This window comes from Nannospalax galili, unplaced genomic scaffold, assembly GCF_000622305.1.
Source record: "Nannospalax galili isolate Female #2095 unplaced genomic scaffold, S.galili_v1.0 scaffold140, whole genome shotgun sequence".
NCBI lineage: Eukaryota > Metazoa > Chordata > Mammalia > Rodentia > Spalacidae > Nannospalax > Nannospalax galili.
Window position 1 is genome coordinate 12,764,769 of NW_008352267.1, and position 24,976 is coordinate 12,789,744.

Here is a 24,976-nt window from a genome sequence, read left to right on the forward strand (position 1 = left end):
CATATGTGTAGGGGTGCACCAGTATATACATGGGAAGGCCAGAGGAAGACATCTGGTGTCCTGCTCTATCACTCTCTACCTTATTCCCTTGAGACAGGGTCTCTCACTGAAACTAGAGCTAGGCTGGTTGTCAGCAAGTTCCAGCCATTCTATCTACACTCCCCACAGCTTCCTCACAGTGCTGGGGTAACAGGTATGTACAACCATGTCTGGGTTTTTTGTTTTGTTTTGTTTTTGTTCATCTTTTTGAGAGAGGGTCTCTCTGCAGCCTCAGCTGGCCCGAACTCACAGAGATCAGTGTGCCTCTTCTTCCTGGGTGCTGAGATTAAAAGCCTGTGCCACCACACCCTGTCATGCCTGGTTTTTACAGTCCTGTTGGGATTTGAACTCAAGCTCTTGCACCTGCACAGCAAATACTTTTGGCCACCGAGTCATCTCCCCAGCTCATATTGTTCTTTTATTTATAGTAAGAAAATGCAAAAAGAACTTCCTAAAATATAAAGCTGTCCTTTGGGGAATAGGCTTAGAGATAATGGGATCATGACCCTGGGAGGCATTTAAGAAGACATCACTTGCAAATGTCTATTCCAGTCTCCAAAGCTCAAATGTGGTATGCAAGGATTATCATTGATCTGGGTCATCTGAAGAACCTGGAAGTAATCATGAACATGGAGCCAGCTTGTAAATTACATATTCACTTATTACACTTTTCGAAATTATTTCAAGAATGCTTTCAGATTACATGCTTACATTTCAAAGCAACCAGTATCAAAATTAAATCTCTACCAGCAGTTGACTTTAATAGCTACCCATAACATACTTGGATTATCATCCATATCAATTACAGGGATAAAAGGTAAAAAGCCTGGTGGATTGGCTGTGTCTCGTGGTGAAATGAGGCCATCACTTTCAACTCATTACCACTTTGTACAGACACACCCCAACTTTGCTACCAAGCCTCCCATAAGTTCCCTGGGCTTTCCTCTGTTGGGAGGAAAGTATTACATTGTCGTGTAAGTTCTTATGTTCTTTAGCATTTTCTTCATTTTTCCATGCTCTGAAAGTCTGCCTCTTGCTGCCCCAACTGTGGCTTCGATCCACCCAGCTGCATTGTTGTTTCTCTGGGCTCTGCCTACTTTAGTTTTGTGAACCCTTTTCTCTATATATGCATATGTCTTAGTTACTTTTCTGTTGTTGTGATAAAAGAACAACTTGGGGGAGGAAAAGGTTTACTTCAGTTTACAGTGCAGTTCTTTATTGAGGAAAGTTGGGCAGGAGCTCCAGAAAGAAACCTGGAGGCAAGAAATAAAGCAGAGACCATGGAAGAAAGTTGTTTACTGGTTTCATCCTCTTATACAACCCAGGACCACCTGTCCACAGGTGACATCATCCACTTTAGGCTGAGCCCTCCCACATCACTCAACAATCAAGAAAATGTCTCACAGACATACCCACAGGACCATCCAATAGAGGAAATTTCCCAGTTAAGGTTCCCTCTTCCCGAATGTGTCAAGTTGTTAACCAAAGCCAACCATGACAGCATATATGTATAAATTTATAAATATATAGAATATCATGTAACTATGTTAGCATACAGATAAGTAGGTTAACATGATATAGTAAAACAATTTCCTGAACCTAAAAGTTCTTGTATTTTGTTGTTTTGTTTTTATAAAAGCAGTTAGAACAGTTTTCTTGACTCCCAAAAGTTTTGTGAGTCTTAGCCCATAATGATTAAGTGAGTTGTTCCTGTTGAAAACATTAAAGACAGTCACTATTTGATGAACTGGTAACAGGTGGGACAGGAAAGAGACTGCAACCAGACAACTGGTACTGAAAACTAAGAATTCATGCACATATAATCAGTCTAATTCTCACCCCTCACATACATCCCTGTTACTGAAGTTATTGAAGTGTTGAGGCATCGAAAGAGAGCCCTACTCTCTGGAGTGCTGCCCACTGTATTTTCTTCAAAATCCCTGTCTTATATCTAGGACCAGTAGGAGCCAAGACACTGTATAGACCAGGTGCTCCAACCCTTGACCAGAATCCACAAGACCATTGTTCCTATTCCTCCCTTTTGACGTGTTCTCCAAAATTCTTAGTGAGTTGATTCACCACTCCTAAACGTGAAGTTGATTAAACATGTTGAGTTATTCTTATGCTGTCACCTTGAATGATTTGTCTTGCAGGACTTAGACCAGTGTAGAGGTCTTGACATTCTGTGGTTGGGTCATGATTCAGGAAAATTAGTCATTTTCATTGCACATTTGGGTAACTGAGCTACAGAGAGAACCGCTGACCTCATGAACTGGATGAACTTATATTCATGTCAAGCAAAGGGACCCCAACTCTGGGGCTGAAGAAGTATGCTCATGGAGCAGAGTACCCTCTACATGTGCTATCTGCAGCATAGTCTTGGGTCTAGAGCACTTGGGGCAGTGGAGTGATGCTAGCATCCTTTACAAGATGCACCCTGCCCTATTCCACACTGGAACACAGTATGGTCACCCTAATTCCTTGGCAGTCTATATCATGTGACAAATAGTAAACCCTGAAAGTCATACCCTATCTCTAGGACATTAATTGTCCCCCACTACCAACAGACCCCTCCTACCTGTATAGTAACAACATGTCCTATGGGTTGATCTTAAGCTATGTGAGGAAATAAACACAGTTTCCTTACAGGAACCACTTTTCTCACCTCATTCACAGCCACTTGAATGTCCTTCCCAATGGTCATGGGAAGAAGGCAGGTCAACCTTAAAGCCACAATCTAGGAATACAAGAATTTTGCTGAGGGTGTTCAAGAAAACATAGCTGACAGCTGTATTTATTTTATTTATGCTAATAAGATCAGGAAAAAACTCAACACAACAAGTATATGGATTGTTGTTCACATTTTCCCATGGACAAGACTTGCATTTATGGTTTATGGTCATCAACAAAGCCTGATAATAGTCCTTGAGAGAGTCTTTGGGATGGGAAGCAGGATATATGATACTGGTCATGAGTCACCATACACCCAGTATCACTTGTTCCCTAAGTGGAATAAATGGTACTGGGGCTTGAGAGGCAAAGATTAATATTGCTGCAATGCAGACAGCATCTAAGGAACCATGATATGTTACTATTAGCACTATTGTTATCTTGGTCCTAGGGGAATTATCAAGTTTAATAACTAGGAATGTGAAGAAATGGTACTTGGGTCTGAAAAGAAAGAGATGATGCCTGAATATTGCAGAGAATCCTCATAGGTTCTGATTAGATAATACACAAATACGGACATAGCTATTCTCTCCTCATTACCTCAGATCCTCATTGGTGAGACCCTATATGACTCCATGAATGTCACGATACTTTTTCTAAATTAGTTTTTACATAAACACAGGCTCTGAAAAATAAAACAGATGTTTTTCTGGGGTTTGTCCAACAAAGAGTAATCCTGAGTGAGGAAAAAGATTTGGGAAGGTACTTTCTCATCTTCATAAGGATGACATGATTTTCCTTGGTTTCACACAAAAGGAAGGGGAGCAGGGGTACCACGTAATTAACACTTCAAAGCTGATGCCCTCCTCACCATGCACACTTAAAACTCTGCTAGTGACAGTCTGTGGGCTTCATCAGCATGTCATTATCATGGGAATTGCCAGAAGTACCCCTGAAAATAATAGCAACTCTTTGAAGAGTTGTACTGAAATTCAAGCCCTATTGGAAAGATCTGAAAATGTGTTCTCTCAGGAAGAAAAAATACTTTCTAAGTGTCACTTGAAGAAATTTAGTCATCACCACAGTTCCTACATTTGCAACCTTCATCAGGGTAGGCCCCTTCCCTTTACCACTAGCTGAAGCAAGCAGACATTTAGGTGGGAGGTAGAGGACTTGGAGGTGACTAGTAATCACCATCTTCTTCAACAACTGAAGAAGGGTGTGAAGAAATACCAGCATTGCCGACACTTCCCATCCATTGTTTTATTCACAGTTAAAAGAGCATGACATCAGAGACGAGAAAAAGTCAACTGTTCCAAAATGAAGTTGACTGCTGATGAAGGGAGTCACAAAGAAAGAAAACGTGTTGGTGTTTATGAAATTCCAGCTGATGATTTTTATAGCGAGGCAGACAATGTGAGAAGGGATACCAAGTGGGGAATGAGCTCTTGTGAATTAGAAAACTCCACAAGTACTCCGCAAATGTCTTTGTAATAGTGATGATCTGTGACAATGTTTCAGAAGGATTGAGCTAGGCGGCAGGGTGTATGCTGCCTTGTATTTCTGAACCCAAATCCAATTGATCATTACAAGTAAAAGACATAGATAATTTTTAATCTTTAAGATCAAGCTGCTTTCAAAGTATACAGAAAGGGATAGTGAATAAGTAGGATTGGTAGCATAAAACATCATCAGAGGGGCTGGAGAGATGGCTCAGTGGTTAAGAACACTGACTGTTCTTGAAGAAGACCCAGGTTCAAATCCCATCACCCACACAGCAGCTAACAACTGTCTGTAACTCCAGTTCCAGGGAATCCGATAACCTCTTCTGTCCTCCACGGGCATTGCACAACATGGGTGCACTTACCTACATGCAGGCAATACATGCATATACATAAAATAAAAATGATAAATAAAATATTTTTAAAAATCATCAGAGAATGTTTAACTGAAGATAGTACATCAGACTAAATGCTTATCCTTCAAACAAGAGAATGTACTTGCAGTAACTAAAAGTTGGATTTGTTTCCATTAATAGGCTTAAATAGAGAATCAAGGATCTTCATATGAGGTTACCAATGGATTTCTGCAAGAATGAAGAGGTTAATTTTAATGCTAAGATGTGAGAGAAGAGTGTTAGGATCTGGGTCTGAGGTTGGCTGAAAATTTATTCAGACGTGAGAACGGAAAAATAGTAAGATCTGCCAGGCATGCCTGCACATGCCTTTAATCCAGAACTTGGGAGGCAGAGGCAGGAGAAACTCTATGAGGTCAAGGTCAACCTGGTCTACATAGTAACTTCCAGGCCAACTGGGACTATAGGGATATTGTGTCTCAAAAACCAAAAATAAATAAGATCTCCAAACTGAATTTACAATAGAAGCATGCAAGGGTAGAAAATAATTTTAAGATGATCTAAACTGGTTATGTAAAACAAAATAATGCCCCTTTCCCCAGTCTGTCCTTATGTTAATCCTCTTAACCTTGTAAAAATGACTTTCCATGGCAAAAAGGAAGTTTGCTGATGTGATTAAGATTCTTCAGATGGGGGCTGGCAAGATAGCTCAGTGTGTGAAGATGCTTGCCGCCAAGCCTGATGACCTGAATTCAATCCACGGCATCCACATAGCAGAAGGAGAGATCCAGCATCCACAAGTTGTATTCTGACCTCCACACATATATGGTGGCACATATGTGCATTTGTGCATACGCACACACACACACACACACACACACACACATTCAAAATAAGTAAATAAATGTAATAAAAATTAGAAGAGTCTTGAGAGGGAAGATTATCAAGCTGGACACAGGATACTGACAATGGTCTTTCTAAGAGGGGAGCAAAGGGTCCTGGTAGGAAAGGGATTATATGCAGCTACATTTGAAGATGGGTGAAAGGACCCTGGAACACAGGTTCTCAAAGGCAAGGAAGAAGATTTCCATCTGGAGCCCTGAGTGAGCACAGTCCTGACAAACTCATTGCATAATACAGTAAAGCACATGCTAGTCTTCTGGACCCAGAACTGTAAGATAATAACATTTTGCAGTGTCTGATGAAGAGTAGGCTTGTTCATATTGGTAGAGAGGAGAGAATAATATCATAAGACATATTTTAACTGTATTAGTTTATTTCATTCTTTACTAAAACACTAAATATTGCTATTCTTTACTAAAATAAATATTGCTATTAATGCTTCTATTTGACAAATTAAGGCAAAGGTAGCTTTGAGAACATGAGGAAGTTAATAGAGTTAGGTCTTGAGTCTGGGATTTTAGGCTCTAAAGCCTTAGTGACGACTGCTGAACTTTTATTTTAGGCCACTAGAAGAGCAAGTTATGCATAACAGATTCTGGTAAGGCACCAGTCACCAAGGGAGCTGAAAATTTCTCTATTCATTCTATTTCATTTCCTTTCAAAGAAAAACTATTCCAAGAACACAGGCTGTTTTAGACCTGAAAAATAACATATCCCAACATATGATTTACAATTGCAAACTTGCAGACATTTCTTCAAATATATGCTTTTTAAAATATGTCATTTAAAATGTGCCATTCCCACCCCCTCTTTTTTTCTTTCCTGATACATTTAGTCCATAGGTTTAGAAGGATTGCTCCAGGTAGTCACGTCTGAAGTATATGCAAACTTCCAAGCTATGTGAGAGCAAGCAGAAAATTGCATTGAATTATAAGATTGGGAAGGGATGGGCACAGTAACGTATACCTGTAATATTCTAATCTTCCTTAGCCCCTACTCAGTACTTGGAAGCCTGAGACAGGAGTATTGCTATCATTAGGCTAGCCTGGGCTACCCAGTGAGTACCATACCATCCAGGGCTGTGAAGTAAAATACTGTCTCAAAACAAAAACAACCATCACCCCCACCCCTGAAAAAAAAAAAAAAAAAAAAATGGATGTTTAACAAGTGAATCATTTCAGCCTCTGTTCCAAGAACAGGTTTCGGTTCTAATTTTCCCTTACTATGGAAAACAGTGGCTTTCTTATGCACTGCAGAAAAGTTACTTTAATATGAAACTTGAGATTTCTTCTACTAAGGGACAGCTGTGGCTCAGTGCCACATCAGGGTGACACCACTGGCTAGGTGGATGGACATTATGAAAATCGGGCCCATGAATATCGCTCTGTTGCTTGCTGTGACAATGCTCCCAAGGATATTATTTTTCCATCTGAAACCCCATTTTGAGAACCTTAGACATAATTCTTGCAGTTCTTAAATTAAGGATATTTCTGCTTTCCTTAAACTATTTATTTGCTTACTCCTTACAGACTATCAAGAGGACTATGTTTATTTTTTTAAAAGGAAGCAAAAGTTTTAGTCAAAAGAATGAAATTAGTAAGTTAATTTTTCATTTAATTAGCCAGTGGGCAGGAAGAAAGTTTGGGTAACTTTATTTTTATTTTTATTTTTATTTTTGGTCTTTTTGAGACAGGGTCTCCCTGTAGCCCCAGCTGTCCTAGAACTCAGTATGTAGACCAGGCTGGCCTTGAACTCACAGAGATCTGCCTGCCTCTGCCTCCCGAGTGCTGGGATTAAAAGCGTGCACCACCACGCCCAGCTGGGTAACTATTTTTTATCTCTGAAATAAACCTATCTATGTCATGTAGAACTCTGTACCTCAGAAAAGTGATATGTCATCACCATAACATGGAACTCCAAAATATACAAGGGGAACACAGCCAGTGCAAGGACAATTCTGTTCTCTAGAATTCAATTTTGTATATTATCCTCAACAACCAAAGAAAGATAATGGATCTTTGGAGCTAAAGTATTTTAATCTGTTTTTGCCCCCACTCCATAAACGCTGCACTCAACAAAAACAGACTCATTCCAAGCTAGTTAAAGTGAAGGAAAATTTGAATTATTTAAGATTTCCTTAAAGGGTACATACACTGCATCAATTTCTACCAAAGTGTTCTGGCTTAATAAAAGGATTCAGATCTTAAAGTAACTTCTGAAAGAACTCTCCTGTATGAAGAGAGATACATAGGGGTGTTTATAACAAAGGCAAGAGACTTGAAAATAACTCAAATGCCCATAATTAGGGAACTGGATAAATCTAAGTTACTGAAGAACATATATACTAGGACACCATTTGTATAAAGATAAAAAAAATAATTTAAACATTGGGTATATATGAGGCTGGAGAAATGGTTCAGTGGTTAAGAGCACTGGCTGCTCTTGCAGGGATCTGGGTTCAGTTCCCAGTACACATATTGTAGCTAAAAACCATTTGTAACTCTGGTTCCAGGGGATTCAATGCCCTCTTCTGGCCTCTGTGGACATTGTACAACATGGGTGCATTTACATACATGCAGGCAGAACAGTCATACACAAAAAGTGAACATAAATTTAAAAATTATATATTGGATATAAACATAGGCTATAAAATGGCAGCCATAAAGCCCTCCTGAGCAATACAGAAAGAGATTCAAACAGAGACAGGGAGCTGATAGGCACATCAGTAGCACTGATAATGTTTTCTTTCTTTCTTTTTCGTGTGTGTATGTATGTGTGTGTGCGTTTGTGTGTGTGTGTGTGTGTGTGTGTGTGTGTGTGTGTGTGCCTGCAGGAGTTTATGTATGCTACACACATGGAGGAACCTTTGGAGGTCAGGAAAGGTGTTGGATTCCCTGGGACTGGAGTTACAGGCAGTTGTAAGCCATGTGGGTGCTGAGAAGTGAACCCTGTGCTCCTCTAAAAGAACAGTACATGCTCATAACTGCTAAGCCATCTCTCCAACCCACGTTTTATTTCTTTTAAGCTGAGTACTTAAGTTATTATTCCTTATAACTCCTACATACGTGTCCATACAGTTTTGTTAACCAGTTTTTCCTCACTGTGACAAAATACATGAGCAAGGAAGAAAGAATTTATTTTAGCTCATGGTTTCAGTCCATCATGGTTTCAAGTCTGTAGGAGAGGAAAGCTGCTCCACTCATGACAGCCAGGAAGGGGAGAGAGAGAGAGAGAGAGAGAGAGAGAGAGAGAGAGAGAGAGAGAGAGTGCCTGCACTGGTAGGCTTCCTCTTTCTCCTTTTATTCCAACTAGCAGGTCATCCTTAGTTAATTCTCCCTGGAAAACACCTTCACTCACAGGTAAGCCCAGAAGTCCACCTTCCTAGCACCCTAGTCCTCTCTTAAGTCAATCAAATTGACAATTGATTAACCATCACATCAATATGTGAAAATACTTCACAATTCAAAAATTGAGAGTACCAACTAGTTGTTTACCAACTATCTCCTTTGTCCTTCTGAGCACACAACTGCCCTCCATCTCACAGCTTCCCTTGCAAGTAGATGCCACTGCCCCATGACAGGTACCATACCAATAACTATGGGCAGAAGGGGCATATCCTCTGACCAGACCTGCCATAAAAAAAAAAAAGCTCTGTACACATCTGTATGTGTTAATCACATGCAGGAAGTCAAGTAGAGAACTCTGGGGTTGGAGTGGGTGGCAGAGGCACTGCCTAGAGCCAAATCCCCACCCTGTTCTGAATCTGACTTGATTTTAAGCAAAAACAAGTTAGTGTCACCCTGTTCTGAATCTGACTTGATTTTAAGCAAAAACAAGTTAGTGTGATCAGCAGCAAGCAAGCACATACTGCCTGATGAACTTGCAATGAACAGGGTGTTCAGTCTGTAGCTTCCGAATAAAAATCTCAATGATGAATCTTAATGAAATTTAGAGTTTATATTACAAATTGAATTTCCTTTGGTTGGGGTGGGGATGGGAGACAAATCTCTGGGATTGATTTTAAACACCAACATTCAAGCTCATCTAAAGAACTAGGGGCAGACATTTCCTTCCTTGGAAAACAGAAAGACTTGGAATCAAGTCAACCCCACTTTGTAGTGCAAATAACAGTTATAAGATCATACTTCAAGCTAGTTCCCTACTTCTGGTTATAGTTCATTCATAAGGGAAGGAAAAATCCATCATCTGAGTTCACAAAGTAGAGGCCAAGCATTCAAAAAGGTATGGAGTTGTGATGAAGAGTTCACAGAAATCTCCACAGAGAGGACAAGCAATTGCCTTGTACACATATTCACTAGAGCTGTAGACAGTAACATATGCAAAGGAATAGCAGTGGCCATGTCTAGTAAGCATTCAGTTTATGACAAGGGCTTTAAATTTTATATATATATGGGGGGGCAAGACATACATGCCACAGCACACAGGTGGAGGCCAGAGGACAACCTGGAAAAGCCTGTTCTCTCTTTCCACTATGAGGGTTCCAGGAATCAAAGTCAGGTCATCAGACTTGGCAGCAAGCTCCTTCACCAGCTCAGCCAGCTCATCAGCCTATGGTAAGCATTATCATTGGCTTATCAACAGTTTTTCACTCTATGGCTGTTAAAATCTTGTTATAGTAATTTTTAATGAGCATATACAGTAATGGATGACATTATGACATTTCATATTTGTCATTGTACTATGTTTTTATTCTGCCTACCCTTATCCCCCTCCCTGTCTCTTGTTGATCCTTTTCCACCCTCACCTCCACCAAAGCCCTCCTTTCTACTTTCAGATCATAAATATTCCATTACTCTCTCTTATTCTCCTCCATGCCCCTTACTCATCTTCCTCCATCCTTATGTCCCTGTTCTACTTCATGTTCTACATAAGTGCATTATGAATGCATTTAATCTTCATAAATGTGACAGCAGTATCAGCACAGAAGTGCAATATGGCCTTCAAGGTGTCCTCCCACAAGCTGACTAGCATGTGTGATGAGGTGTGACATTTTCATACTATGACTGATGCTATGGTTTGAATGTGGTTTACTCCCTGGAGTGTAACCAGGAGTATAATCCCCAAAGTCACAAATTAATGATATTCAGATGATGGAAGCAATCCAGCAGTGTTTAGAGATGCAGCCTTTATGAAGTAATTAAATTTATTTAAGATCATGAATCGTGAACCGCTGCCCCCCATCTTTGAATCCTGGTGGCTTTGTAAGAAGAGGGACAGAAGCCAGACACATGGACATAGACATGCCTGTCCTTGTTTCTTGCTGTGTGACACCTTGTGCCACTTAAGGATTCTGCCAACAAGAAGGACATCACCAGTACAAAGACGATGTTAACACCATGCCCTGGCCCATAAGCTAAATACCTTTATCCTTTAAAAGATAATCCTGCATCAGGGACTAGGGGGGTTATTCAGTGGACAAGAGATCTTGCTGCACAAGCCCAAGGACCTGAGTTTGAATTCTCAGTACCTGTGTAAAAAGGCAGGCATGACCACAAGCATCTACAAACCCAGAGCTGTGGGGGCAGAGATAGAAGGATAACTGGGACTTTCTATCTGCCAGCCTAGCCCCAGGATCAATAAGAGACCCTTTCCCAAAGAAATTAGGTGGAGATTGACAGAACAGGGCACTCCATGTCCTCTTCTGGCTTACAGGTATGCACGCACATGCGCGCGTGCACACAGACACACACACACACACACACACACACACACACACACACACTTATCCTGACTCAGATATTTCCTTATAGCAACAAAAATTATTCCATGTGCCAGGCACAGCGGCTCACACCTTTAATCTCAGCACTCAATAGGCAATTCCAGACTGTCTATATAGGGAGTTTCAGGTCAGTCAGGAATGCATAATGAGACCCTATCTCAAAAAAAAAAAAGAAAAGAAAAGAAAAGAAAAAGTTCAGTGCAATTACAATCGAATAGTTATTCCCTTTAAATACAAATTACAATGAAATCCCAAACCTTCTTGGATTTTTGTTCAAATTGAGCAGGCCCAGCAGTGAACTACCAGCACCATTTGCTGAGAGAAACGGTGACAGCTAGAGCCCATCTCTACCCCTGAAAAGCCCAATAACAAACATCAAGGATTGAAGATTGAAGAGTGACAGTGGGGCTGGGAACCATTCCTAGTCTTCCACCATCCTCTCACTATGTTAAATGTCATCAACTGCATTCGGAGAGTGTTTCAGATCCTTCATTTTAAAACAAGAAACCCCAGTAATGAACATGTCCTAAGTTCCTATTGGGTGAGTCATGTTCCATTACAACCAAACAACTTGCCACCTCCAAGTTCCAGCAATGCAGAATATCACATAAACATGTCAACTACTCCACTGGCTCAAAGCCAAAAAAAAAAAAAAAAAATCAATATCCTGTTTTCCTGAACCACAGAACTTCTAATTGCCTTTAAGTGGGTGATACGTTCTAGTGATGATGAAGTAACTACATAAGGCCCTTGGCAGAAGCCTGTGATGATGAAAGATGGGAAAGGGTCTCTTCTTCTAAGATTCGCTGAGGTCAAGGATAATACAACAAAACAAGACAATGATCAACAAAGACATTAAAATAATTAAACACTAGGAAAAGATCAGGCCACTTGGGAATAGGAGTTGGACACCATTAGAAAATGTACCTCTGGATCCCCAAGAAATTGTCCCTCCCCAGTAATAAAGCTAATGCTGGGTGATAGTTTGCTCTTTCCTAGACACTGCAATAAACATTCTACATGTATCAACTATTTAAACTATAAACTTAGATGAATACTAGTAATGTCTCTGTAGTTTACAATAAGGAAATAGACAAAAAGACAGCTTTCACTGGTACAGATCAGCTTCTGCAAAACACATTGCAGTTCCCATATAGTGCCTGAGCTCAAACACTGCACACCCCTTAGCAACTGTCTGCTCTGCTTTCTCTGCTCAAGTCTTCACATCTTCCAGTGGCCTTGGTAAATACTGGAGCTGAGGAGTACAATAAACCTTTACATGAGATTCTGATGATGCAGAGCCCAAGTAGGCTCTCCAGGAGGGATCTGAAAAGTCTGAAGAGAAACAGAGCCATGAAGACGTGAGTTGTTAAGTCAATTGGAAATCCTACAGGTGGCGTGGCATCACTGAAGCACTCTATCTAGGGAGAGACAGTTTGTGCAAGAAAGAAGGATGCCTGTGCATGTGTGACCAGGGATTAGTGGGCAAGGAGTGATGAGAATGAAAACAAAGCAGTAATGGTGATTTTGCAATAGCTTCTAGAAGTATCTGAACCCTCTCGTATCATAGGTATATCATTACATGAGCTGTATATGATTGTTAGAGAATAATAAAATTATAAGGGACTAGAGATATTTGTCATTCCAACATCTGTCAGGTAAAATTAAGAAAAGTATACTTAGTGTGACTTGGGCAAGATTTCAAAGCTATTGTTGGATATTACCAGAACCAACAAGACAAAGTCAAGCTCCCTAACTTAGCATATTATTTCTTGGTCCCTAACCCTGTGCTACAATGCCAAGTAAACAATGTCACTTTTTGATTCCCCAGCATATATACTTGAGTAAGAGGTAACAAAGATTTCTACATCTTCTAGGCAGCTTCTCCTCCAACTGTGTGAAGTTGCTAATTACCTGTTGTTAATGAAAACAACCCTTGTAGGCAGCTGAAGAAATGCATTGGAAACAGGAGTTTGAAGTGAAGTAAAAAGAGAGAGAGAGAGAGAGAGAGAGAGAGAAGAAAGCAAGAAAAAGAAAAAAACACAGGTGTTGCTTTGTTCAATCAAAGCCTAACAAGCACCTTGGTAGGATAAAAGGGTGAGAGATGGGAAAAGGAAAGAATAAAGGTGATGTCATCCTTTGCTGGAAACCTCTCCAGAAAGGCTGAGAGCAAGGAAACGGCTTAGTAAGCACTTTCTAACAGAATTCACTCAGAAAGCTGAAGATTTGCAGGACTAAATTTTGGCCACAAAACAATTTTTCAGAAAAATAATTTGTGAAAAGATATTGTCATCTTAAAACAAACAAAGGCAAAGAAATCATAGTGGTTAAAATGAAGCTCGTGGGGCTAGAGAGATGGCTCAGCAGTTAAGAGCACTGGCTGCTCTTACAGAGGACCCAGATTTGATTCCCAGCACCCACACGGCAGCTAACAACCTTCTGTAACTCCAGTTCCAGGGAATCCTGCACCCTCTTCTGACTTCCCTGGGCATTGCAGGGTACAGGTGCACTTACATATATGCAGGCGGTACACTCATGCACATAAAAAATAAATAAGATTATAATAACATGAAACTCTTTGGACTTTTTATTCTTTGAGGGGCTGGCGACCAAACTGTAACCCTCACACATGCTAGGCAAGGCATCTACTACTAAGCTACATCCCAGCCTTTAAGGTCAGGCCTTAAAACAGGTAATATATTATAAAATAATGTTTTTGTTTTGGGGGTATCTTTTCTCAATTTAGAGGGACTGGAGGGCAGCAAATCCTACTTAATTTGTTAAAGGTTGACATCGTGTGCTTGTTGGTGTGCGGTATGCAGTACGTTGCGGCCATAAGTTCAGAATCTGTGCTGCTATAATCAGCACTAAAAATGTGTTTTCATTTTTTAATACTGATAATTGGGGGCCTAGTGAGATGGCTCAGTGGGTAAAGGAACTTGCCATGCAAGCCTAGCAACCTGAATTCAATCACCTGAACCCACATAATGATAAACGGACAGAATCGACTCTACAAAGTTTTCGTCTGACCTCCACAGCCGTGTTGTGGCACACACGCTCCCCTCACCCCCCTCCACAATAATAAATAATTTTAATTGAAAGAAGAATGATAATTTACTTTCCAGAAATCTTATAAACATTGACGTTTCAAAGTTTAAATGTATCCTGTACTGCTGACTTCTCACTTACACAATCTTATAATTCTCTTATTCGAGTTAGTTATTTAATAGAGAAAAACAGCAACACGTCTTTTGCTTGCCTATTTTGCATATCACCAGGCTACAAGACTCTGAAGACGGCTCTGAAAAGATAGAGCGAAGCCTTAAGATTTCTTCAGGAAGCTCTTTGTCCCCTTTTCCATCTCCATTATCTTCAAATCCAGGTACATCTGTAGTAGGAATTTGTTCTCTGAAACCCTGCAGCAATATTTCTCTTCATTTCCATGGCAACAGCTCCTACCAACTTTTGAAGAAACTTGCCTGTATTGTAAACAAACCTCTCTTGGCAATTGGCCTGTTTTCTTTTTCTATCTCATCTTCCATCTGCTCAAAGGCTTTGCTTCAAAAAGAAATAGGTTGCAGGTGTGAACTTTTTCTTTCTTTACTCCCCTCCCCCTTTGTTTCTGAAAGAAGTTGATCTTGGAGATTAAAATTTGTTCAACTAGTGACATTAACAATCTCACACAATGAGACTGAATACCTGCGCAGAGCTGTGAACCGTGTTTGGAGCAGATCAACATACAGCACGTTTGGTTCCATTTTCGCACAAATCCTTTCCGAGGTGGGAAGCAGCCTCATGCATTTCATAAAGGAAATTACTAAACAATAAACAATAAACTATTTAGTACCCACCACAGATGAATCTGAAACCTATTTTTTTTCAAGCTCTTTCATTAAAGACCAAAGTGACTATTATAAAAGCATTTTAATAACAGGAACAACCTTGCTAATAACAATCAAGGTGAGGGAGAAAGTATTTTTATTTTCTTTTAGGGAAAAAAAAGTTCTCTTGTATGTTTAACTCAAGAGTTTCATGACCTCAAACTTGACGTTTTTCAATTTCCAGGGCCTAGAATATAGTAAGTTATTTGTCCAATGTAATAAATTTGACATTCTTACAAGTTCACTTATCTAAACTATTTTTTTCCCTCAGTGTCACAAGTATTAGATCAAATGACTACTAGAACAAACACAAGTGTCTGGCATTATTTCAAATATATATATTTTGAAAGGTCAGGCTAGAGGGGTTAAAAAAAAAAAGAAAGATAGATTCCCTTTACCAAACACCAAATTTGAGGAGAGATAATTAGCTAAAGTTGTGGAAAGATTTATGGGCATAGGAACTATAGTCTTAGATCTCCACTGAAAACGTTTCAGTTGATTATTTTGTTTTTAATTTCCTCTAACATTCTTGAAAAGGACCACTGCACTGATAACATAAAGAAAAATGATTCTTAATCTGTTTTAATTGACAAATGGAAAATTGCATGTATTTATGGTGCAGAGTGTGTTGTTCTGATACACAGTCAGTCCTCAGTATCATAGGAGATTGTTTCCAGGACCTTCCAGGATACTAAAATCTGAGGATGCCCAAGTGGCTTATAGAAAATGGCCTTATGTTGGCATATAACCTACTGACAGCCCCTTATGTATTTTAAATCATCACTCTATTATAATAAATAAAACATTGTACATGCCAAATTCCATATTATTTTGAGAGAAGTGACAAGAATAAAACAGGATAGATGTAGTTGTTTGGGATTTTGTGTTTTAAGCATTTCTGATCTAAGATTGATTAAAGCTGTGGATTTGGAGATCAGCATAATCCTGTCGTGGAATGAATAATTCAAGCCATTTAATATCTCATCCCCTTACATCCTTATCACTCTTCATGATGATTGCTGATTTCTTCAGAAAAGTCTAGATTTCAGAAAACCTTGGTATGACCTCTTAGATAAATAATAGAAAACAACACCAACACACACTGAGTTTCCAGAGTGTTTTTTGTTGATAGTCTTAAAATATTATCTAAACAAAGCACAGAATTAATAATAGTAGAATATATTTCATTTTTAAGTATTTTCATGTCCTTATCTCATGTTACTATACAGTCTTTTTGTGTATTTAATTATATAAACAGTGTCATATTGCATGGGCAAAATCCAAAGTCTTTAAAAACAAACAAAAAAGAAACCAAAATTAATTAGTGTGTGTGTGTGTGTGTGTGTGTGTGTGTGTGTGTGTGTGTATGGTACATGTACAGGTTCATGTGGGAGGGTGTATGTTTACTCATTGGTGCACATGCATGTGTACATGTGTGTAGAGTCCGGAGGTTGATGCCAGACATCTTCCTTGATGACTCCACCTTATTACTTGAGCCAGGGTTTCTCACTGAACTTGGATCTCGTCAATTTAGCTAGGCTAGCTAGCCAATGAGCTCTACAGATCTACTTGCCTCTGAACTCCTGTGTCCCATGTTAGGATCACAGATATAGCTCATACCTAGTTTTACTTTTAAATTGATTCTGGGGATCCAAACTCAGATCCTTATGTTTGTATTGCAGGCACTTTATGACTGAAGTGTCACCCCCAGCCCCCAAACAATCTTCTTTCTTGTTGGAAGTATCCTGTTAGTATCCAACTGTTTTCCAAGAGACAAAAATCAACAATTTTTCAAGAAAAAGTACTTTTCATAAATTATACCTAGTAGGATTTCAGAGAAGTCATTTTATTGGAAAAAAAGGTCAGATCATATGAGGTTTACTGATAAGATACCTCTGGTATTTGATAACCATACTTTTAGGTAAAGTCCGTGTATTAGAGTTCTCCAAAGAAACAGAACCAGTAGAATGAATATATATGTATAGAGATTTATCAGCTTAGCTCACAGGATAGAGTCTGAGTAGTCCAACAATGGCTGCACCACACTGGAGAGGTTGAGAATCCGTAGTCGCTCAGTCCACAAGGCTGGATGTCTCAGTAGTCCCAATCTGGCACTGAAGGTCTGACGAATTCCAAAAGATCAGCTAGTCTTCAGTCTACAGCAGCAAGACGAACTCACCAGCAAGAGAGAAGGCAAGCAGCAAAAAGCCTGGCGTTCTCCTCTGCCTTGGCCTTTCATATGGGCTGCCATCAGAAGGTAACACCCACATTTAGGGTGTGTCTTCCGGCTTTAGATGATCTAATCAAGAAGATCTCTTTCATTTCAGTTAATCCCAGATCCAATCAAGTTGACACCCAGGATTAGCCATCACAGTCCATTTGACATATAAATTTACTCCAACACCAAAATGGTCAATTATCTCTTAGCATATGACTGTAGGCAACAGTTAATACCATTCTATTATTTTAAATATTTTTATTAATTACTTGAGAATTTCATATAATGTATTTAATTATATTTAAAAGTTTACTTTATTATCATATGTGTATGATCTGTGTAGACAGAGGTGCATGTGTGGAGGTCAGAAGACAACTTTGTGAAGTCAGTTCTCTCTTTCTATGTTTATGTGGGTTCCAGAAATCATATTTAGTTCATCAGCCTGCATGGTGGGGTGATACATGAATTTACCCACTGAGCCATCTTGCCTACCCGAGTTCCATTTTATTTTTAACAAGTAATGGGAAAATTATTGTGATTAATGCACTCTTAGTTGTTGTTTGAAGTCTCCAGTATTTTTTAATGTATTTTATTTTATGTTTTTGAGTGTTTTGCCTGCATGTATATAAGTGCACCTGTGTCATACCATGCCTGTAGAGACCAGAAGAGTACATCAGATCCCCTGGAACTAGAGTTATTAGCCACCATGTAGGTGCTGGGAACTGAACCCATGTCCTCTGCAAGAGCAGCCAGTGCTCTTTACCAATGAGCCCTCTCTAGTCCCCACCAGTATTATTTTTCAAAAGCAAATTGTAAGTCTGGTAGCAATCTCCACAGATTGTATGAACTACTTTTCTCATTGCTGCACCTAAATACCTGAAAACAACTTAGGAGGAAGAATTCCTTATTTAGTTTAATGGTTTCTGAGTCAAGTCCATAGTCTCTTAACCCCATACTCTTGGGCAGGTCATCATGGCAGCTGAAGCATGTGGCAGAGGACATTCTTCATCTCACACTGAACAGTACCTGCTGCCAGTGACCTACTTACACCAGCTAAAGCCCCACCTCCTTAGTTTTCCAGAACCATCCCCCCAAATGTCCCCCAAATCTATGGGGGACATTTCATATTCAAACCATAACATAGTATTGTATTACTCCAGGGAAAGCCAGGACAGATAATATGAGTAATCATCCTACTGCCTACAACTGCTTTCTGAACATTCCCTACAGTGGTTTGTTAGGGGAACACTAGATGCTTCCATTAGAATCTTACACTGGTGTCTGCACATCAAATAGAGGACTGACTGAGTCCAAATTCAAAACATAAGGTAAGTCCCAAATCCAGGAGAGAGTTTATCATTGCTCTTGACAAACACATGGGAGAGCTGGCCTGTCTCTAAATTTTTCTATGTCCTTTTACACTGTTCTTTCCAATTCTAAGGTATATGGCTGACCTGTCAATGCTTCCCAACAGCCACCCACTCTGCCTCCTTCATTTTAATTTCTATTAATGCAGCTAAAATCTGTAGTTGGTTATAGCATTTGTGAAAAATATCTTACATAATACTTCTTCCGTAGAATTTTAAAACTAGACTGAACACTATGCAGGCTTTGTGAACTTTCTCACACAGATTTTTTATGTGGGAAGTGTTTATTGAGTGCTTACTATATGCCAGGCACTGTACTTGTATTAGTTTGCTGTGTACTTGTTTTGTATTGCTCTGATTAAATCACGACCAAAGGGAACTTATAAAAGACTTTATGATTGGGCTTATGATTCCAGAGTCAAAGTGTGTAATGGCCAGGAAGGCCTGCCAGTAGGCAGCTGGAACAAGAAGCTGAGAGTTCTGCATCTCCAAAGGTAAACACAAGCAGAGAACAAACTGGAAGTGGGGCCAGGCTGTGAACTCTCAAAGCCTGCCCTCAGTGACATGCTTCCTCCAGTAAGACTACACTACCTAAAGATTCCATGACCTCCCCCAAAAGCACCACCAACTGAGGACCAAGTGTTAAAGTATCTGAGCCTACCTGAGACATTCTCATTCAAACCATCACAGTGCTAAAGGCTGTGAGAATGTTGTAGAAACAAAATATTTTGTTCATTTATTTTAATTTTATGTGTATGAGTATATTGCCTGAATGTGTGTAAGTACACCCATGTTGTGCAATACTCACAGGTCAGAAGAAGGTGTTAGATTCCCCTAGAACTGGAGTTACTGATGGTTATTAGCTGCCATGTAAGTGCTGGGATTCAAACCCCAGGTTCTCTGCAAGAGCAGCCAGCACTCTTAACTGCTGAGCCATTTCTCCAGCCCACTTTAATCAAATACTTACACAAGCATATATAACATTATAACAAAGAGATTCTTGACAGAAGCTTTCGACATCTATCGTTTGGAAACAGTTTTCAGACATGTCCCAAAGGGAATAAAACTTGAGTTAAAAATTTAAGAGGATATAGTAATTAAATAGATATGTATTATTGTCTGTTCCTACTTATTGGGACTTCAGTCTCATAAGAGTCACTGCATAACCATCTTTGAAGCATGATCCTCAGGCCCTGCAACTGTGTGTGGCACAATATTAAGCATGTTGTGAGTGTTTATTAAATGAGCTTACCTAGGCAAAAGGGAAAGGCAGAACAACTCAGACAGTCTTGTGCAAAGACATGTTATTCCAAGGAACAACGGAAAATAAGAGATGGAGAAGCCCAGACCATTCAGAAGGCTGATTGTGAGTTTGGGAACCTGAGTGGTTAGAGAGAGGTATGAATCCCTTTATGCTCTGCCAGTAGCAGCGTGGTTTCCCTCCCCATTTTTCTCATCAACACTTTATTATTGGTCAACTAAAATTCTAGAACTTACTTTGGACTACAATGGTTTCACAGAAATGACCTGTAGGTAGACTTAACACCTTCATCACCTACAGAAATTGTAAGAAATTTCTCATATCAAGTGTCTAGATGTGATAGGGAAGCTGCACCCATGAGCTTTCCACAATATGGTAGACTAGTAAGACCTGTGCAATGACACACTAATGTAAATTGAATAAATTCCACAGGGTCCCACCTCTAGCTGAAGATCAACAGTCAGTCAATAGATGCTGATAGGGGAAGAGGAGGAGAATCAGTTTTCTCCAGGACTAGTTCCCTGAGAGGTTACCTAATCCCAAGGGGTCAGCCTTAAGCACATATGCACAGGAGCACCACTAAAGGGACTCAGTGAGTATATTTACAAATGTATGAAACAGTAATAAAGAGGACAAGAAATTAAGAGGGAGCGAGGAGGGGACATGGGAGGAGTGCGAGGGGGAGTGGGAAGAATGGAAATAATATAAATACAACATTCATGTATGAAATTCTCAAAAAATAAAAATTGTAAAGTTGTTTTATCAGATCCTTGGGACAGCACAAAGCTGATGCATAAACTTCAAACCCTTTCCCTCTCACCTTCCTCTCCTCCGCCTGTCCTTTTTTCTCCCCACTCCCTGTCTCCCCCTCCACCCCATTTCTTTCTTTCACCTTCCTTCAGTGACTATGTAGGTAATGCTTTGCTCTGACAAGTCTTTGGCACACAGGTAAAATATGAAAAGGAGAAAAGCAGAAAATATTTCGGCTCTGAGTTAAGCCAATTTATGTTTATTGATTATTCCCTATATGACAAGATCTCTTCTTGACCCCCAACTCTGGGCCGACCCTCTCCATTCTGAGCAGGCATCCCCTGATGTGAAGAAACTGGGGGCGGGGGCTGAAAAGAAATTGTAAGCAAGAACTAGATTCCAACTCACATAAATAAATCCTGTGTGGCACTGTATAAACTGGGGAAGTTTCGGAAGAAAACATTGACTTTTTAAAAGAATTAATTTGAAAGAGAAAAGGAATATAGATTATCAGAGAGAACTATAGAGGTGGAATGCTTATAGAGGAATATTTTTCTTCGAATAATGTAAATGCATTAAAAGTTTAAGGCCATTTGGGGAAACCAAATCACTCCTGAAGCAGAATTTTGACATAGCCACCATATTTCAGTGGAAAATAGCCTACAAGGATGGTCAAAGGATGTTTTCTGCATTCCTTCTCAAGATCAAGCAGGAGTCCTTTCATTGCTGTACTAAAAGAATATGAAAACTTTCACCCAAAGGACAGGTAAGGGACTCAGCAACACAAGACCCCATCAAGAACCACAGAGCAGCAAATTTCCCCCAGACTGAAAAATCTTGGTCTAAACTACAAATTATTAAATTTGTCATTAATATTCATGCCATCTTCCCTCTGTTATATGAAAGCATTTAGTATTGTGATATATAATTAACCATTTCCTTTAGCACACATACCACAAAATGTACAAGCATCTTCCATAAGACTGAAATGTAGTTTATGTTCTATCTGCTAAGTATTCACTACCTGAAGGCACAAAAATAAATTTACACTGACTGTTTTGAGCATGTTTTCACCTCCTTTTGGATCAACACCTGCTAGTCTGGTCTTGTGTCTCTCTCACTCTCTCAGATAGTATTTCACTGCTAAAAGGCCTTTGAAAGGCAACAGATAACAAACACTCTTTGGTCCCTGCATTTCAATAGAATAACCTGAAACTTCTTATCATGAAGGCCCAGGCAGACCATGATATTGGGGAGGGGTTGAGGATTCCCAGGTCCTAGTTCCATGAGTAATCTGATTTTTTTAAACAAAGAATGGGTTAAATTAAATGCATATTCATCTCAGAAAATAATTTTTTTACAGCAGTACCAATGACCTGCCGAGGTCTTCCCATTTCACTCATTTCAAGACCCAGCATTCTGTTTACAGCCCTTTTTGTGCATACAGATGAGGGACACAGAGAAGAGGACTGGCTAGACATCACGGCATCAAGGACCCTGTCTCGGTGGAGACTACAGTGAGGCTGAATACATGCACATTTGCAGATCTCCGGATGAAGAGGCTTTCAAGTAGCCCTGAACAAGTTGACTAGTTCAATAGCCATGAGATGAGCTCTCTGTGGATGTCTGGTTATGTATTAGACATTTTCAAAGCTTTAAAGGAGAAAACCACTAATCTAGTTAAAGGAACTTTGGTTTTCAAATGTTAACAAATCTCTCTCTCTTCTCTCTCTCTCTCTCTCTCTCTCTCTCTCTCTCTCTCTCTCTCTCTCTCCCCCCCTGTCTATCTTCCCATGGTGTCCATATTCTGTGTGTGTGTGTGTGCACATGTGTGTGTGTTTGAAGGATCCCTCTCTATGGACATAATATTTACATAGCATGTCATGATTTGCAAGAAGCAAGAACTAGTGCTTACAAAACTAGCTAAACTCAGGAACTGCAACTTGCAATGAACATAGACAGCAATTCAGAATGCTTTGCCAAGGAGCTTATACATTTGAAGCACTCATTCTTTGTGACTGAATGAATGAATGAATGAGTGAGTGAGTGAGTGAGTGAGTGAGTGAGTGAGCATTGTTGCCTAGCCTATCCCAATAGAGGGATTCAACAGTGCATCCTGACATTGGAGAATGAATGAACAGGTGCATACTTACCTTTATTTCTGTCTTTGCAAGGCACACATGTCATCCACTACAGTCTATTCTAGCAGTACTAGCCAATGCCTCTCAGAAGGCTAATAGCAAGTGAATTAAGTTTTCTTGAATCCTATTTTGTAACAAGGAAAGAAATGCAAAACTGACTGTATTCTCTGAACCAGCATGAAGCTAAGGCAGATGTTACCAGACTGGCAGGAAGATGAAACTGGATCATACAGACAAATCCACAGAGGAATAAAAAGAAAGAGGTGCTTCCTTGACATTGAGGAGGAAAAGAGTGTGGCTGCTTAGCCAAAATTTTGGGATGACAAAACGTTTTGAGGCTAGATTTTTTTTTTAATTTATACACCCACTTCCCAGGTAGCACCCTCCCATAGCCTCTCTCCCTCCACTAGAGCCCTTATACTCTGATATCCCTGCTACTGTCTGCTGTGTTGTCGGCACCCCCAGCCATTCCCCACTACTTGCCCTTCTTTTGAATCTAGTCAGCCTATGTAGAGGTCTTTGTTTTAGGAGGGTCAGCTGTTCCTCATCTAGCAGCAATCAGTTGTCAATATTCCTTTAGATAAGATTGGGGTCTGCTGTTCATTTTCCCAGTTCTATGCTGGGTTACTATCTGGGAATCCCTTTGGCCACCCTGGCCATAAACTCAAAAGAAGGTATTGCTTGTCTGGCATTGTTGCTTGTTATGCAGCCTTTAGCTATACATATGGACTCTTATGAAATTATGTTGGCCCGTTTGATCTTTGGTTGAGGCTAGATTTTTTAAAAAGGTAGTGATAAGGCAATAATGTGGCAGACAAAATGCTATTGGGTTTTACACTCTAAAATGCTTACTTTCACATCAGGCTCAATTCAATAAAAATGTATATCATAAGATTTAAAGTCCTGTGGCATATCTCTGCCATGCTTGTGAAAAGAATGGTGAATGTTGTCTACATGTTTCAAAAGGACCAACAGTTGCTCCACAGTAATTTTTCAATGAATAGTGTGTTTTTACAGAACCAGAATGCATGTAATGACCAATGTGGTAGTTATCCTGAAAGTTACATTGATCTGAGTCTGGATTTGAAACTGGGGGTGGGGGGAATTGTAACTTGCCAAAGGAAACTATTTCCTGACAAGCAAGAAAGTATTTACCTATTCCATAGTTTTAAAAAGAAATAAGTATTCATGTTATGGAAAAAAAAGAACATGTAACATTAACTTTGGATTATCCTTGATTAACATGTATTCTGTGACAGCAAGACTTTTTTTAAAGCAAGCTCTGTTATCAGATATATATTTGAAGTTTACAAGTATTGCTCTTTGATAGATCAACAAGCATTTATTATGTCAATTTTAATGACCCACACCCAGCACTAAGGAGTAAGTAAAAATGACAAAACAACTTTTATTGTGATTATTGTATCACTTACAAGTTCTATTTGTCTCTCAAACAGATGGTATTAAATACTTTGAATTAATCAAAGAGATGCAGCATAACTCTGCATTTATTTAAGTTTTGGCAAAACTGCTTTGGCATATACTCTGCTTACCACCACTCCAGGAGTCAGGTAAAGGTAGGATTATTTATTGCTATAAAGTAGGATTATAAAGCTTTCAACTGGGTAAATACTACAGCCAGCATTTGAATCCAGGTCTCAGATAATGAGGCTGATACAACTGGGAGTCAGAGGTTCTGAGTTCCAACTGTAGTCCTGCCACAAACTTGCTAGGTGCCATTAAATAAATACCTCGGCCTCCTGGGTTTCAGGTTCTTGCTTTCCTAGATGAGATGGTGCAGCACAGTTCCTCAAATGTGCTGTTTGTACTACCTACATCTTCTGTACACAAATGTGGAAATTCGTAACTATTTTTCATTGTCATTTCCTAAGCCTGGTATGCCTTTTATCTTAGCATAATTCTTTTCTTAGATGTGCTGAATGTGAAGTAAAAGTTATATTTGCAAGATCCTCTTTAGAGTAAGAACCCTGAGAAAAGGATTCCGCAGATTGTTCAGTGTACGTGTGAGTTTCTAAGATCATCTTGGACCTGTCTGCAGATAATGCCCCCCCACCCACCACCCACTACCCACACCCGCTTGTTGGCTACATCCCTCCAGGTACTTGTGAGCTGCTTTCCTGTCTCTTGTCT